Here is an 18,999-nt window from a genome sequence, read left to right on the forward strand (position 1 = left end):
TGAACGTTTAAAATTTCATTAAGAATCTTTCAAGACCTATATATGTGAAATCACTCTTATATCGCGCTACTATACTTGAAATAATTCTCAGTGCCTGCTCGATGTTCATACTATCAATCTTGCTGGAAGATTGATGGCATACGCGGAGAGATCTATTAATCTATCGAGCAGAAGATTTAATTATGTTATTAATCGATTTTTGACTTCTCTAATTCGATAGCCAAGTTTGTTGATTTGACAAAATACGTATATATATGACATGCTTGCTCGATTGAAAAAGATACAATCGAGTGTCTTGTTACAGACTAAGCATTACGCACGTATGATCACTCGACAAACAAAATAAACTTTTTCGCGCGATTCTCGTTATAAAATACGGTCTTGTATATTGAAGTAGTAATGAAAGAGTAGGTAGTCGGTTAGAATTTTCTAGATAGTTTACATTATTCACAGTTTAACAACGCTTAAAACACATAATACTAAAGAGAATTGAAAAAGACTTTTCCATCTAAAACTAAATAATATCTCGGTATAGCTGCATTACATCCGAAACACTCGCAAGAGTTTTCCGACAATAATCAACAAATATGAAAGGACTCGCTTTTCTCCTGATATCTTTTGTCCATCGCTTTTCAATGTCCCGATGAAAACGCTCACGGTGATGATCGCTAAGTGTACGACGGTTATTTCAAAGAAAATACATCTTTCAGAAGAGTCACATGTAACATTTATGCGCCGATTGCGTCATCCTTGGATGGTAAACACTGGGAGCGTTATTTCGGTTACGCAGAAATAATTGCCATACACCATGTAAATATTCGAAAGGTGAACTGTAGTAGCCGTTCTTAGAATTGATTTTCTCGAATTAAGCATAGATAAAAATCGCTAAGAAAATTAATTATTTTTATCTGCTATATTTTTGCCGGCGAGCAATATATAATTACGCGATATAGTATCAACAACTTTCCTTACTTCTCAGAACGTTTTGCTTTCACACATTAACGTCAACGATTAAGAGGAGATGCATTCGGCAAAGCTACGATTTAATACAATGATTATGCGATTAGCGATAATCACCATGATTGATGGTCGAATTGAAACTGAATTAGAATTAAGTTAAATTCGCAGTCAATTATCTTGGAATAATTAATCGATATCTTTCTATTACTCGTTGTACCCAATTTTAAGCTCAGTGCGATAAGTTGTATCGCTAGAATTCTTCGGTCATTAAGATTACGACCTGACTAACCCTCCATTCCCCCTCACCTTTGAACATAAAAATGTTTCTATTATTTCCATCATATATTTCATATCAGGATATTATGTAGCTCTTTATCAGCAGTGTGAATCACGTTCGAGAAATATATTTAGCCAATATTATGCAGGTAAGTTATTTATAAATTATATGGCATTTACTCAACACTGTATGCTTTTTGCACGATTCGTTTAATCGACAATTCTCTCTCACCACACTACCGCTTGATACTTTATTAAACTTTTCAAAGGGCTTTGAACGAGCCGATACTGCTTTTAAATAATGATTGATAGGCAGAAAAATTAGCTAGCAGCTATCAAAGCGGCGAATTAATAAAGAGCAAAAGGCCAAACGAATTTGTGCGTGTATGTAAGTTAGCCTTTCCATTAGCCGATGGGATATTTTCAGTGAATAATATACTAGGATTTATCCACGTGGGAAAATTAATATAATATGTATCTAACGCCAACTGCCGATACCAGATATCTCGTTACGAGCAATGCATTCGTTGAAAAGAGATATTTGTAATAAAGGTATACAAAAAATCTGATACCGTAACCAAGACGATTAAGAGAGAAGAGAGGAGAGGGACCCGTATTCTCTGCTACAAAAACTGCGAGGTATTATCTTGATTTGATTTCATTGCAGCGAATAGCGCGAGTCAAATGTATAAAATGTATATCATAAACGCGACGAGAGAGTAATCCGAGCGAGTGTTCCAGGTTCCTATTGGATGCGGCACTAAAAATGGGGACGGCTAAATAGATGCAGCAAACAGGCCAGAATTGTTTAGCGTGGTATCGATCACTGATAGTTTGCCGCAGCGCTAATAAATTGCCTCGTCAACTTTGACAGAATCGACCGTTACAAAATTCCAGTGTCGCCCGGTGTGGACTAAAGCTCGACACTTTTGGAGGAAGATTGACACGAAACAATAATTCCTCGATCGTGTAATAGCATTTACCCGTACAAAGGGAACTAATTATAAATAATAGAGAGGTTTTGGAAGCTCGAGATTAAAACATATATACAGACTGGTGGATTATAGAAGGAATGTGTAAAAGAGGAATTATATTTTATCCGTGGTTAAGATCTACATATTCTTAGTGAGCGTTGCAAGCTGAGTAAAGGAGGAGGATGCTAATGATCCTCGAGGGTCCCTCTCCCTACGATTCTCTCAGACTACTGTATTTTTATTTATTTCTATCGATACTTTATTTTTTATAGAATAAAATAAGCGTCGAATGTAGAAATTTCGTTGGAAAGCCGTTATACAGAAACACTGGTACAACTTCATAATCGATCTACGCTCGTTCCTTTCGTCAAAGTCACTGGTAACATCTTGATAAATGCGAAATAGCCAGGCTCTGTCGAGCTTGGATCTCGAATCGGACTGACGATCTCCATATTCTCGCAGCGATAAAGAGGTTGCCTGAGAGAGTTTTCTGTAATTAGCTGCTTGGCGTTATCGAGTTGTTCTTTCGCCAGATTTTCATGTATACCCAGCAACGTGTCTGAAGCATATACGATAAGTCGCTTTTAAGAGTTGCGAAAAATCACTTTGGCCTGCGGTATATTGCGGATAGCGTGGATGGCAATAGTGCACGCGGCACAGTGGAGCCTTCGGTACGCTCGTTTCTGTGTTATATCGTAATTCGTAATGGATTGGCGAGAGCGCTTAGTTTAGTATGGATCTGCGTGTCGTCATGGTCACGCCTGGCCGCACACGGCTGTAAATGAAACCTGCATTGTTTAGCTTCTAAGTAACTCGATGTTTCTCCCAAGACCATTAACGCCAGAACCCAGTCGAACACCTATTTTTTTCATCCTCTTTTCCTTTCTTCTCAAATAATACCTCTCTTTTTCCCCTGCCTTTCCTTTCTCGCCCTGGAAATCGATTCGCGATCGAGCGCAATGCAGAAACAGCAATCTGCACTGGGATTGAAAAATAAGAAAAATGTCTAGAGATTTACTTACCGCGCGGGGATTCTACGAATCATTATTTTGTAATCGAATCGTTGTACTGAAATTGGATTAAGGTGTTTTTGAAATATCAAATTTTTGAATATCGTAAAATCTATTTTCCTTCAATTAAATAGAATGCCTATTAAGAAAGGGTAAGTTGCTATACAAGAAACGACGGGCTACAACCTTACGTATTAATTAGCTTCTTAAAGAAAATATTTTTCTGCGAGAAGGTGCTCGATGTAACTCGAGACCTCATTAACATATCTAGCACCGTATAGTAATCAACAATAGTGTACATATTTGGCTCGAGCGATAATTTGTTCTTGTTACGTGCTGTGCAATACATATTCATGTTTCAATATAATCATCTTACGTTGCAAGACACGAGACTGTTGCGAAGAATATTATAGCCTAACACGATACAAGATTGATCACTCAGCAATTCTCACTCGATTCTTTCCTTTTGAATTCAATCCGAGGGATTGTCCTAATCTCTGCGTGGCTTTTGAGATTCGCGTACAAGATATAGTCGAATAACTCGACGAACTATCGGTGCTAATGGGAACGGCGATCGATAATTTAACAAGGAAAACCTCGAGTTCTCGTTACGTCTATTAAGAGTATATAGTTGACGAGCATACCACGATTATCGAATTAATGCTACACGTGCGAGTCTCGTTACATCGGGTGGTGGTGCACATATACGATCGAAACAAATACATTCGATCTCATCGACACGAACCGCTCGTTTAGCTGGAGATTCGTTAAGAGCGATTGCTGAAACCTTGCAAGAGAGGAGATGTAAACAATGAATATTTTAAGAGACACGTGTTAATAAAGAGAGACCGTGGGTTTGTAATAGCGTTCTCACGTTGTCAGAGATATCGAGCGTTTGAAAAGATGGTTGGAAAGTTTTGGACACCTCTGTGGTGTAACGACGAAGGGGAGTTCATCCTGCGATTGTTAACGATTGGTTTGATTGATGACGTAGGAGGTAGGAAAATTGAGAATCACTGCTGATGAATCTCTCGAGTTTAAAGGGGACTTTGAAGGGGTGAAGGGAAAAAGGGACAGGAGCCGGAAAAAAGTGCTAGCCCTGGTGGCCAGCCGGGCCTGCAGCCATACGTGAAATCTCTGTGCTTGGGTTAATGTTTATGCGCGATACACGGCACATCCCGAAAAGCGATACCGATCTTGTGGCGCCCCCATCCGTGACGCCGGCCAAAACGTTTCGCATATACTCAACCAGGTTAATCGTTGTCTTGCTGCCTTTACTCCTGTCTCACCCTCCCCCTTCCCCCTCTCGCTAATTCTCTCTTTCCCCCTTCTACTCTCCCCTGCGTGCTCTCTCGTATTCTCTTTTGTGCCGTATGTACCGTGCATCCTCTCTCCACCACCACCCAACCACTCTCTATATACTTTGTTGCCCGGAAGCTACACGCGGAAATAAAAGAGGGTGCAAGGATAAGGCGCAGGAAAGCAGGAAGTTGAGAACAATGAATAGGTAATAATGACTCCGAAAATGGGAAGTCTGTGGCAGGGCCTAAATATTTGGGATAGAGTGGAAAACAGCTCGCCACTCCGTCGGCCGGGACCTATGGATGGATGCCTGCGGAAGATGAAAAGGACAAAATAAGAGGGTTGACAAAGGCCGGCAGTAATCTGCCATTGGGGGTATAAGGATAAACGCTGACAAATGAGAAACGAAAAGATGCAACTTTGGATGTAGCTTTGGGCCTTTCTTCCCAAGAATTACCGTAAAACGAAGCAAGGATACTGGATTTTCGAAATCTTCGAGGAGCCAAATATAAGCGAGTACTGTATTAATGAGCGGGGAATATGCCGAGTGGGTTGTTTCACCCATAATAACAATTTTAATATACCGCTTTACTGCTGCTTACAGCCGGGAACAAAGCGTGATGTTACCCGCAGATAAGAAAGGTAATGCATTCTGATAAAAAAAAAAAAAAGAAAAAAAGAGCGAGTTGTAAGGTTATAAAAAATTCGAATCGTGGATGAAAATAAACTCAGCTGCGATGATTAAGATAAATATGTAAAGGAGAGTATGAAAAAGCTTAAACATTAGCACGAATCAAGCATCGACGAAGCGAGAATGGTACAAAGAGCATTTATTGCAAAGTATAAAGCTCCGTAGCAAGACAGTTGAGTAAATTCAGAGCTCGTAACCTTTTGCCCTCAGCGAGTCCGTTGTGTGGAAAAAGAGTATCGAAGAGAAGTACCGCTCATTGGGAGAAAGTACGCGTATGCGTGTTTACGCGTGAATGAATCGCGAGGCCAGGGACTTAAACGATATTTTTCAAGAGCCCCCCTCTTTCTCTCGTTTCTCTTTTTCTGCTGGAAAAAAACTGGCCAAAGGAGAAGTTAAAGAGGCGAGGAAGGAAGGAGAAAAGCAGAATTCGCTGATGGAGAAGATATTACGTGGCTGCGAGGAGAGAAGCAACCACGAATTCGCATTAAGGAGCATCGCTAACGATTTGAAACAAAGGCATTAAAATGCGTCTCGCCAGTAAGTCAGGAGTTGTTTGAAATTAATCCATTAAGTACTAATCGACGTCTCGAGCTCGAGACGATGCGAATAAAGATGAGGATTGATCAAAGGGAGAACGTGGAAATGTAAAATTGGCAAAATTAGCATAAAAAAAGAAGTGCAATATCATAAACGAGGTTCCTCGTTTGAATTTGACATAATTAGAGGGAAGCTTCGCGTTGCCAGCCTCGGCGCACGTAAATATGTAGGCGCGTTAGAATACATGGAGAAATAACGAGCGAACGACAGAGCGATAAAGAGATAATTCATGCAATTCCACAAAATTGAAAGGAAGTACGTGGTATCAGGGGCAAAAATCGGGGAATAAGGCACGATAACAAACGAGCGAGAAGCATTGTCGAAAATTCACGCTTCCCATTGCGATAAAATTGCCTGATCGGAATCAAGAAAATTAGCATTAGTGGGAGAGACGGGGTCGAGTTGCATGGTTCCGGTGAAAAAGTTACTGCAGGGTATTTTAAGCGTGAATCAGCGTGACAGGTAGGCTAATTTCATTAAGAATTAAAATGCAATTGGGGCCACGTTAAAAATCGAGTGGGTCTCTCGGTGCTGACACACTCGGCACAGCGAGAGAGTCACGATGTGCGTTTGACCCGCTACTGTGCAGCCAGACTACGCGAATTTCGTGCCTCTGCGGAGCCTCCAGGCAGAGCCGGCACTCGCCAGAGGAGTGTTGCAACGGTGCAACTGTGTGCAGCGGGCGTTCGCGAGTGTCAGGATATTCGGGTTCGCTCATCGCTGCTGCTGATGGGGCTAGCAGAGGAATATACAAGGAGAAGAAGGGGCTTTTAGCGAGAGAGCTGCCCTCTCCAGGTCGTGCAGGAAGGAGGGGAGTGGGGCAGTAGATGGCAAAACCGGGCGTAAAGAGCCAGAACAACATGGCAAAGGCTGGGGGAGGGGGGGGGGGAATAGGAACCGGGTATAACGCGCACAGATGCGGGCTGTAGGGGAAGAGAAAGGCGAAGCACACGTATATAGTCTGCTGTACACTGTGCAACAAACCCTGGCATGGTATAGGTGACAGCGAAGAGAGACGGAGCGAGAAAACAACGTGTTTTGATCAGAAAACAAGAGCCAACGGAGAAAGAGAGAAGTAGGGGGTGGGGGGATAAAAGAATAGAAAAAGAGAAAGTAGGTTTAGACGAAATTCTATGTCGGGACTGGAAGCTGTCGAAGGAGTTAGCGAGAATTTTTTATAACTTTAAACTCTTCTGCCAAAATGTGAAATTTTACAAAATTACAAAAATAGAAACTTTGAGTGAAAAAGTTCGTCGAGCAGAGAGAATTATTTGCAATACTTTGACCAGCCGGCAATTTCGAGTAAACTTAAAAGCTTCGAGTATGATAGATGTACTATAGAAAGGTTAGGTGGAAAGCGAGAGAGAGAGAGAGAGAGAGAGGAAGTAATGGAGAAAAACGGCAAGGTAAACTCACGAAGTGCCGAAGATAGGGCTTTCTCCGTGGTGGTATTGCACGTGGTAGCTCGGGGCATTAAAAAAGCATGAGGATAAATCATTGGCGTTTCTATAACGGGAAATAATCGAATGAGTCCCCGGGTTCGCGTGTGACGATGGTTGGCAAGGGCCTTGCTGTCAAGTTGACGCGTCCCTGCGATTGCATCTAGGGTCTATCGGCGGCGCTCGTGTGTGTGTGTGTTGGGAGAATAGGGAGGAGGGGGTAGGGTGAAGCGAGGTGAAAGGGGGATGGGGTAGGGAGCAGAAAGGGGATTGAAGAGGTACGCAAGCTGAAACGAGACGAAGCTATACTGACTGAGGGAAGATAGAGACTCGGCGAGGGGAGGAGGTGGAATGGGTCGAATCGGATCGGAGTGGAAAGGGACGCGTGGTATGGTTCGCCAGAGGGGTGGAAATAGTGAAATGAAAGAGAGGGATGGCGAAGGTAGGGGGAGTTAACGGGCTGAACAAAGAGGAAGCATTTTGCAGCGGCAGATAGAATAGAACGGGGAGCAAATCATGCCATGCCATGCCACCGAGCGAGTACGGCTCGGTTTCGCTCGGCTCCGCTCGGCTACGCTCGCCTCGACTCGGCTCGTTCGTGGAATATTCCGCTGAACTCTGGCAGCGCTGTGGAAACTGCGGGAGACGAGACGAAAGCAGGACGACCTAAAAGCACATACGCGCATGAATCTCGCTGTTCCGTTGCCAGGACGAGATATCCACCTTTTCCTTGGCCAATTTTCTTTCCATACGCTCAGCCGACATCTTCCCTTTCTCATTGGTCAAGCAGGAATTCTCATCTAGCCGAAGCAAGCCGTGCAGTAAACCGCTCTCGCTTAATCCTAACCTCAAACTTTAATCATTATTCTTCCTTCGCTCGATTCTTTTTTCCTAGACCACGATTCCGTTCTCGCCTCCATCTCCTTACTTCCACTCTCGCTGCAATTTAATTGTATTTCAGCAATAAAAGCTTTACTGTTCTAATGCTGCTATCATTATCCCAGCATCCACTCGACTATTATTAATATTATTGCAGCAGCTTCTTTGTTTTTCTGCGAAATCCCTCTCCTCGTTGTTCGTTTGTTCTTCTTTTTTTTTGTAGTAAATCGCGATGCAAAGGTCAATGTTTGCGAGAAATTGAAGGAAAGTGGATCTCTCGGGGGGATTATTAGTAAAAATAGTTGTGCGTCGAGGGGGAGTAGGAATTAATGGAAATTCGCGAAAGGAAGGCAGGTAAGCGCATTTGAATAAGATTGATTAGGCATATACGTTGAAAAAGGAGGGAGTTGACGTTCCATTCCAAGTGGGGGCCATTTAAGGCAAAAATATACACACACACACACACACATATATATATATATATATAATACAGGAGAAGAGAGTCGATGCGTGTGTGCAGCTTGAACTTGCGTTGTAATTAGGGGTGTGTAGGTGGCAATTAGCAATGAAGAAAAATGGAAAGGTGGTGTTTGCCGGGACGCTCGTACACACACACACACGCACACACACACAAAAACTCTGGTTAAAGCAAGCAAATTGCTACCGTGGCACGAGAAATAAAGCATAGTCGAATGAATCCTGCAGTTTTTCTTCTTACGCACATTCGTGTTCCTTTGTGTCACGGCAGGGCGCGTGTGCGTGTGTAATCCTCGACCACGCTGCGCACACATACACGTAAGCTGCATACGCAGAAAAGTACGGTACACGGAGAGAGTACGCGCGCGCGAGACTTATCAAGTTAAGAAACTATGGCAAACGTAGTACCATATATCTTCACCGGCGCAAAGTGAAGACCGGCACGCGCTAGTGTTGGTAGACGTTGAAATATAGAATACGGTTATGAATACGTAGGCGGAACTTAATATAGCGCCGATAATATATTTACTCCCGTCATGTGTTTTCTTAAGGCTGAACGCAACCGAGAGGCGAGAGTCTAGGAAAATTAGTCGTTAACGCGAATATTAGCATTTCTGCAGCGGGAAAACCTCTTTCAGCCAATTTCTCAAATTTCTAATTATTAACTCGGAATCACGGGCTCCGGTCGTAAGAATAAAGCGGGCCATAATAATTAAGAATCACTCGGGTTTTAACGTTAAACATTGTAAACAGGCTGTACGGTACGTAACGTTGCTGCTCGGTTGTTATTCTTGATTAGAGAAGCTTAAAGCGAAGCGAGTCAAAAGTCGAGCGATATATCAGGCAAACCCTTCCGGCGTGGAGCGCGTTAAGAGTATACGACATCTATAAAATGACTTCCAGTTTAGGTTCCCTAATGAACGTCTCGTAGACTCACATATTTATTTCGCATCTGTGTACGGCCCATAGAGCCTTGTCCTATATTTGTAGTTGAGAGAAGCGTTGTAAGGCACGTTTGAGTTGTGTAAAGGAAGCTTTTATAGTTGTTTACATGTAACCTTTGGATGTTTTTCCGCATGAGACGTGCATTTGTGTATATCGGGATAGCACTTTATGTCCGGGCTGAGAGGCTCCGCTAACTACGTATACCTGTATACGTACAATTTATACTACATATATAGTGTATATCGAGAGATGCAGCCTGTATCGCGCATACACACACACACACACACACACACACAGTGAAATTTCTCCCTCGTACATGTGGGACACGTATTAAGTAGAAAGCCCGTTCGCATTTTGTGTGCACGCACGATTACGCTTGTAGCATCTTGTATCACATAGTATAACATAAGTTGAAACGCGTGGGTGGAGCTTGGCATCGCGAACGCATACGCAAACAGTCTAACGTCTAACGTAACTCGTTACATCTCTGCGTATAGCTACAAGGATCGCGCGCGCGTTGCTATATATATATATAGACTAAATTTAAGGCTGTGCGAGTGCCTGTTGCATTAGCAGTGTACGCCTTATAGGTTTGCGCGCGCGAGGAATACAGAAGGCACGTTACATACATACATAATTCGCGTGCCTCCGAGACATCCTCGAATTTCCGCAGGAGGAAGAAAAAACGCGGAGGAAAAAGTTAATAAAGTGAGTTTTCCGAGGAAATGGAATATATAGCGCATGGTGACGCGCGCTATCAGCAAACGCATTTATCATAGTGGAATTTGTGCCTCCGCGAGACCGGCATCCCTGGAATCTGCTAAAATTGCTCAATATGGAGGTTTCACATTTTTCAGATGAGAATCTCCGAGATTTCGGCCAATAATTTGTCAGTCATAAATTAACTGCGGAGTCGCCGTAGATTTTTTTCTTCGGACGTGTCAATTATTGGGTAAATTTGTGCGTAGCTAAAAGAGCCTCTCGAGAGGCTTCTGAAAAATGAAGATTCATCGGCTCTCTCCGGGTTGCGCGAGGCCCGAATCAGAAACTAGTTTCCAGTAGCCACAGGCTTCTGCTTTTATTTTCGTCCCTTTTCGGTGTACAGTGTAAATTAGATGGAGGAAAAAGAAACGTGGGATAAGGATGTGGGGGAGGGGGAAAATAAGAAGAAGAGTTAGGAGAAGGTTTGGACTGTGGCAGTCCGGCTTGGTAGGAAGAGGAGGGGGGAGGGGGAACGAAGGGGGGATCGTCTTTGTGCTGGGTTCACCCTTCCAAGCGCAGAGTCTCTTTTTTTCTCCTGCTCCTTCTTCGTGAATCTCTCTCTCTCTCTCTCTCTCTCGAGCAGCATCTCGTTCGGCCGGCCAAGTGGTCGAATAAAAAGTAAAAGACGTAAATGCTGACAGGAGGCCCCCTCGTATCATGGCCCGGTGATTGCTGCGAGGAGAATCACTTTTGAGGTCTGTTTAATTCCATGCCTTGCAGAGTCGGACGGCTTCCCTCTCTCTCCTTCCTCGCTGCATTTAATCCTAGACGATCCTCCAGGATTTTACTCATTTTCAGGATTACGCCACGCTCCGCTAAAAACCAAAGGAAAGCTCCATTAGTCGCGCAATAATAATTGCAAAGAATCATTTGCAACCTTATAAAGGTAGGGATTCAAACAAAAGGGGGATTACCGTTGTCTATACATATACACATAACGAGTGTAATGAACGTGCGAACGTTTGGGCACTGGAAAATTTTCATTGCGCATCTTTGCAATGCTTCTGCTATATATATATATATATATATATATATATATATACACACACAGTACATGAAAAGACTTCCTTTCATTTCGCGTTAAAGTACGACATAATGCACTTCTGATGCTAATTTCGCAAGAGTACATATCTCCCTTTAGGGTAAAAGCGTGTGCGTTGCGCGGTGAATCCAGGAACCGGTAGCGCGACAAAAGCCAATTGTTTCTAGCTAGGATTCGTGACTGGTTTACGAAGAACGATTGACCGATTAAACGTGTTCAGCCGTTACGCACTCACGGTCGGTGAAAACGGAAAGATAGGGGAGAGGGGGGGGGGTAACCCTTTTTTCCTTCGGTAATACAGAGTTTTCGCGTGGAAAGCAAAGTGGCATCCGTTAGCCTGACAGTACATACCCTCGCCACAATTGTACTGTTGCACACGCTGTTCGTATCGTTAATTGCAATATATATTGATAGCACGAGGCAAATTATACCTCCTTCGTATACACGAAAATGCAAAACTATCCTTCATTATAGCGTGTCGGATAAATCATTTCGAGATTGCGCAACGAGGCCAATGATCGACGTACAATCAAATCTGCATTACGCATTCAAACACCGATAATAACTTCTACTATTAATCCTTTCATCACGCATCGATGAAGCACAAACGTATTTCAATTACATCCGGCGTTATTTTTCAATACTTCAATCTGCCCTCCCTTATCTGCCTTTTCCTGCGTTAATTAATCGATCCCTGGACGTCGTATATATATATATATATACAAAAGCACGACGTATATTCTTTAGTTTATTTATATATAAATCCCTTTCATCCCTGCCTCCAGTATTTGTATATATATTTATATGTATAATAAAAATTGATACGGATTTCGAGTGGAGTTGGATGCTGAATGCAGCGAAACCACGCCACGTTTTTTCTACGTTATAGACTTCAATTAAATCGTTCGACTGTACACCCTCCACTCTCCCCCTGCTCTATCCACTCTGATCTACGATAGATCTGCGAATGGTTTTGCTTCCGGGATTTTACGAGGCTTCTGACGCCCGCGTGGAATTAACGAGCACCTTTCAAAGCGCACCTTTCCGGTTATAGAAGCAGTTGTGTATAGAGGGAGAATAGGTGTGGGGTAAGGGGTGGTGGTGGAGGGGGGAATCATCCCAGCGGCATTCGTGCAGTACCACGTACTCTAAACGAGAGTAAAAATATCCGCCACTTTTATCGAACGTGTTCAATGGGCTCGATTCGTTGATTGGTACACCAGAGGAGACTCGGTTTCTGTGATGGAAGATTATATATATATATATATATATATATACGGTCATGTATGCGAAGAGCGACTTTATCGAGTGTAAACGTAAAATATCATGATAGCAGGAAAAATATCCCCTGTGATTGGCCGTGGCGGATTCCTGTGTGTGTGTGTGTGTGTGTGTGTGTGTGTGTGTGTGAGCTGGTGTGGCGGTCGAACGAATGATCGGGCTCCGTCGAAATCGCAGTATCAACCAAAGAAGATTCACGGTTCGAGGTTATAGCTGACGCACGTACTCGTACAAGCACGCATCCTGGATAATTCATATAAGAAGATGGCTAATTATTAAATTGACCGGTTGCACGGTGTGTATCCGTTTCAGGGGACCACGCGTGATAGTCTATAAATAGTTGCACGTGTTTACCACTTTGTCCAGATGTTGCGAGCCGTTGCTTTGCACACTGGCCCACCTCTTCGTCTCTTCTTCTTCTCCTTCGTCTTCTTCTTCCACTACTACGTACTATTTATACATACTATAGTTACGCTCGTTACGCGAATAGCGCCAACCGACTCGCTTCTTTAACCACACCAACCAGATGATTGGATGATTTTTCTTTTTCATCTTCATTCGAGCTGCGCGTGGGCGGCTCTTCTCGGAATTGAACAATTCATACGACCTCGAAACTACGCCTGTTTATTAATAATATGTCAATGGCGCTCCTTCCTTCGAAAGCTTTATCGCTGAATTATTGGCTGGAGAAATAATTATCTGGGAAACGACGTTGGAGAGAACGTATTTTATTAATCGCTATCTTTATAGTTGGACGTAGATCCAGTGTGATAGTCCAGGTGATGGATTGTAGGTAGAAAAAATTTATTATAATTGTTAAAAGGGGCTGGAGTATAAATGCTGTGTGTGTGTGTGTGATTTGGCGTTTTTCCCGATGTTAATATATATATATATATAGTGTGCAGAGAGGGAAATTGGTTGGATGGGGAAACGTAGGAGGCGCAGGGTGTAAGAGAGAGAAGAGTATCGACGAGTCGACGAGGCTCGATTTACGATTGATGCGACATGATCCTCGCGCGGCAGGTTAAAGGACGGCCGTGCATCAAGCGGCATTCAACTGGTCCCCGTTTGCCACTCGTCCTCGACATCTGCGCGTAATTGATTTTCTTGCCACGGCTCGTCCGCGATTCATGAATAAATGTAACACCTCGCGGTGCGGTCATTAAGCGTCACGGACCGAGGAGAAAGGAAAAGTTCGAAAAAGGAATAAAAAGCCACCTGTTGAGGAAGCCCGGTAGCCGCTCGCTTGTTAAGCATCGACGACGAAAACTTGCCGAGCCAAGTGGAACAATGGAGCTACGCAGACCTCCGCAGCTTCGGATAAGGTCTACGAGAGTACGCTCAATGTTATACGGTGTGTATACATATACAGCGATTAATATCCGACGAATCGCCGATTGGCAAAATCCAATCTGGATGCGGACCAATAGGTACACTGCACCACAATCGGCTCTGCTTGTTGTATTTTGACACGAAAACCCACTCGACGATTCGAGTGATTCAGCTGTTCGCCTCTACCGTATTTGCTGCTCTGGCCCCTTGCCAGAGGCTCCCCACTCATTTTTCTCGATATCGTACTTTAAAAGCCCTTTCCTTTCTTCCTCTTTCTCCTCTTGCTCTTCCCTTCTTCTATCCACTTGCCTTGCCACCCTTGCCTGTTCAATCCCTACGCGTTTGGTCACTCTTTTAAGCTCCGGCGAAACTCGTGTTTCTCTCTCTACTTCTTACGAATCATCCATCGATCCAGCAAAGGACAAAAAATTCCGCTAGATAGTTCAAATCCCAACGAGTTTAAAACCAACTCTCTAGGCCAGCGAGTATACGCGATCGAGGAGCAAAAAAGGAAATTTGGACATGCGAGTCCAGGCGATAGAATCGCTTCGACTATATAAGAACGATGTAGGATATGGTAGAGAAAAAAATTGATGAACACGAAAAGCGAGAGGGGCAAAAAGTTTCAGTTTGATTATCGAAGCCCAAGTGATGTAATTGCTTGCTGGTTTCTGTCAGAGTGAAGGAAGAGGAGGGAGGGGGGGGGGGGGGGAGACGTAGAAAAACGCAGGCGAGTTTTGGGTTTGCGTGGACCACGCTGTCATATTGGAGCGCGTGGTTTTGACACGAGTCGTCTACGAGGAGAGTCGGGCCCCTGGCAGCCTGTCGCATAATAATAATTTCAGTGAACACGCTCGTTCTTTGTGTCGGACCTCGCTCATACCCCACCAATCATCCAGCAGCTTCCCCCTTGCCTCCCCACACTTTGCTTCCTCTCTCGTTCACTCGCGATTCTCTCCTCTTTCAATCCCCCTAACTCCACCACCCTTCCTCCCTGCTCCCCCCCCCCCTCCCTCTCTTCTGCTTAAATCTTTCTCCCTCGTTTTTACCTCGCTTACTGTTCTCTCCACCACGTGTTCCCTTTATTTATATATCTCCATCCTCGTCTAACCACAGAGGCATGAGTTAGAAGGGACACTGCAAGGGTGGAGGCACAATCGTCAATGGCAGAAAGGGATAGCCACCGGGATAGAGCGAAGGAAGACGAAGCTAGCACGAGGCATGTTACTGGGCGAGGACGCCACTGGTTGCCACTAGGTTTAAGGTTAGCTTAGCTATACAGTCTCTCGCCCCTCCTTCTCCAGTTACTCTCGTTCCACCTCTCGCCGCTAGGCGCAGCTCTCGAGCCCCGCACATGCGTACAGTCAGCTTCTTTGTTCTTCGGAGTCTCCTCTCTTCTGTTCTCCCCCCTCCCCCCCCCCCCCCCACCCCATACTCTTCACTCCCTCTCTTTTCACCGATGTGTTCGCACGCGTGTATTTCCTCCTATTCGTCCGTGTCCCTTTCATCACAGCTGATCACTCTCCTGAGCTGTATTCCCAAAAGTCAAAACCGAGTCCCGCGTGATTGTCCAAATATTTTCCGCATCTTTTTCCTACCACACCGGTTAAAGCCTTTAATACCAAAGTCCGGAATACCGCAAGCTGCGAGGTTGTTAAAATTTTAATAATCGCCCTTTTGGGGTTATTGCATTCTCTAACGACACACTGCAACTTCCCATCCTCCATTCCTCTTCCTCTCTCTCTCTCTCTCTCTTGTTTTTAGATATTGTACAATAACGCCAGCAGATATTGTGCAGCGTTGGCACTCTCTTCTCTCCAGAGCGTGGATATTTCAAGCGATAAGAGGAAGAAAACAAACCCAAGCCCGATCATTGCCGGCACATAAACCTATTTTCTCCCCGGCGAATGATTCTCGCAAATTTTCGACTGCAGATTTCTACTTTCTACGCTATACTCGATACCAAACGCCTTTTCTACGCGTCCTTTTTATTTCTTATTATTAATCGAACACGACAACGATCTCTCCGATTTCGAGTAAAGCAAACGTCCAGTTTCGAGAAAGAGCGGGGAAGAAAACTTGTGTGAAATAGAAACTCGATTTTGACTCGTCGGACAATAAGCGGAAACGCCAGTGGCGGTTTCGATGGAGTATAATTCATTTTACGAGAGGCGCACGCTTCCTCGTTATATCTAAACGATTTTCTCCCGAGCCAGTGTTTTCTTCCTTCGAACGGTTCGGCAGCTTACAGCTCGACTCAGTACGTGTGTGTGTGTGTGTTTGCGTGCGTGCGTTTCCAGCGACTCACGGGACAAAGAACACTTGGTCTAATTATCCGTGCTTGCCGGAGGATTATTGATACCCTTCGTTGAGAGCGGGTGGGTGCGCAGTCCGTGGGATTTATGGAGGTTTTCCCGCACCGGAAACCCCGCTGGATCACAGCCACGCATCGCACAGCCCTCCTCCCTGCACATGCCGTGCGTTCCCCAATACAGTGGAACAGCGTGTTGTGCCACTGCTGCTGCTGCTGCTTCTCTTTGTTCCTCGCTCGTTGCCTAGCCCGGATGATCGTTTAGAATTTCCTACTTGTTCAAATCAACCGCAGCCCGCAATAACGCCTCTCGATCCGCAAGATTCTTGTCTTATAATTATATACGAAATGCCATTGTTGCACCAGTCCATCTTTTCCATCAGCCATTGTGTCCTTAATATCGCCAATGAATCTACTGCACTGACACGTTGCAACGAACCAAGAGAATTATTGTTTCACCCGTTTCCCTTATTACGTCAATTACGAAGCGAGCTCTCCTCCAGCGAATACACGGAAAGAAATCACCCTGTAAAATTTAGCCCGCTGGACAGAGTAATCCGGGGACCTAACGAAAGCTCTGAATATGCATAGTTATTAATGGACCAGCCGGGTAAAATTTACGTGGAGAACTCGGCAACTTTGGTAAACAGCGCGTCACGGTAAAAAGTGCTTTATTATTGGCAGTTTTCACGAGGTTTTTATTATGTGGCCGTAGTACGCGAAGAATGGTAATTTTTTTAGTACGTTTTAACAGTAAATTTTACCGAGAATTTCTTTCTGTTTACAAGTCACGGTCGAGGGGGACGAGATGACAATTGTACAACTATATATATATATATATATATATATATATATATATATAGTGTATTTACGTAGTAGAGAATAGAGGTGGCGAGAGATTCGTCGATGAAATGGAGAACGAGGAAGAAATTAGGGACTCTGTATACACACAGAGGGGGGGGGGGGTGTCATTGTGTCGAAGCCAGGTCGCGGATCACGCGTCGTGCCAAAAGAACCGAACTGCGAGATGACCCGAACGATGCATCAGGCACGACGATCTCGAGATTATTGCGGTAAGGTGCAATTTTGCGTTGGCGCAATTTTCGAGCATGACGATGGCACGACGTTCAATTATTTTTACGGGAATAATAAAGGGCAGTTATGCCGGGATTGCGGCTTGACTCGTTCGGCTTCGGGCCTCTCCTCTCTCCCGTCCCTCGGCCAATAATCGGCCAGCACGAGACATGGGGAATTTTGCCCTCTCGCTCCCTCTTATCCCCTTTCTCGACCAGCCAATTGATAGCTTTTTCGACCACGTAGGCCCTGCAGCCGAAAATTTTCCAGTAATTCCCTCGAACCAGCTGCCTCCTTGCGCGCGTCAACTATGCTCGGTGAAGCTATCGATTATTTCATAAAACGCTGCTCGCTCTCCGCCGATCCTTTGTTCCTCGCTGTCTCCGTCGTCGTTGAAAACCTCTCCTCCTCCTCTCTCTCTCTCTCTCTCTCTCCGCGACCAAACAGACGACGACGACGACAACAAAAACACTCTCTTTGTGTACCTCCAATTCCCAAAACTCAATTCAACACGCGACTACGTACAATGAAAACACGGCGCTCCAAATAACGTTCTTTCATCGAAATAAATCGTAATTTGAATATTAGTAAATATAAACATTCGGTTATTTCTGATAAATGATTGATTCTCGATTAAATGAAAATTACTCGAATCGAATTAATTTCGATCGACTCGATTAAATTTGCCGAATATCGAGCAAAGAGTTGTTCGGTTGAAATGATTGTTTTTCTCGAAGCATCGGGGAATCTATATAAAAGCATCGCGGAGAAAAAAGGCACTAATTAGCAGATTCATAAGACAAGCTCCTTCTTTTGGCATTTTCCTCAAAGTCTCGTTCCTCCGAGCAGCCTCGAAAGTCATATCGCGTGTAATCGTTGCTTCCGCGCTGCAAGTCTGTAATTAAAAGAAAGAAAAGAGGAAAAAAGGCGCGCGCCCGCGGAGTATTATCATTCGATTGTATTTTAACGCTCTTCCGGCGTAAAGTAAATTCCAAGAGTGCGGCGCGCGATGAGAAGAGGCGATAGGCGTGTACGAAATAAAAACATGCGATAGAGCGATAAACTTTTCTCTTTATCTTCCTCGGCCTCTTTTTCCCCGTCCTTTTAATGCTCCACGCCCATCAGGAATTAATTGCGCCAATTATCAGATTATTCCGATCTCGAATGTCGCACGAATATAATACGCGTTATCTCTCATTAACGCTCGTTATGTTACAGCGAACAAGTGCCTCGATAGGGCTCTTCCAAAGAAAATTGCAGCTCCTTATTATTGCGTAATCCTCTGATTTTGTAATTATCCGAATAATATTCCCCCGTGGCGCGCTCTACTGTAACAGCTTGAAAATAATCACCCTCGAAATTTGCCTGTGAAAATTGCTTCTTTCTGCAGCGAGCAGTATCGAGTATTCCAGCAAACACTCTTTCTTCCATAGAAATAATCTATTCGACGCTGAGACCGAGTCAAGTTTGGTACCGGAAGGTATTGGTTGCATTAAAAATATGCAGCTAATTATTAAAATAACTCAAAAAAATTTTTAAACATTGTATATACAAAATTATACAGTTGACACGAATGAATCAAATGCATTTTGTGAAAAGAAGAAGATTTTTTATTATCCCTCCATGTTACTCCTTAATTGGTACAGT

General features: G+C 44.0%; 1 protein-coding gene across 1 annotated transcript in view; it reads left to right on the forward strand.

Annotated features, from left to right (window-relative positions):
• Positions 1-18,999, forward strand: part of LOC136774339 (uncharacterized) — a 75,067-nt gene that overhangs the window by 621 nt on the left and 55,447 nt on the right. The gene's annotated exons all lie outside the window — the stretch shown is intronic.

This window comes from Prorops nasuta, unplaced genomic scaffold (assembly GCF_024137725.1).
Source record: "Prorops nasuta isolate Cenicafe-Biocafe unplaced genomic scaffold, Cenicafe_Pnas_1.2 PNAS00006, whole genome shotgun sequence".
In the NCBI taxonomy this organism is placed as follows: Eukaryota; Metazoa; Arthropoda; class Insecta; order Hymenoptera; family Bethylidae; genus Prorops; species Prorops nasuta.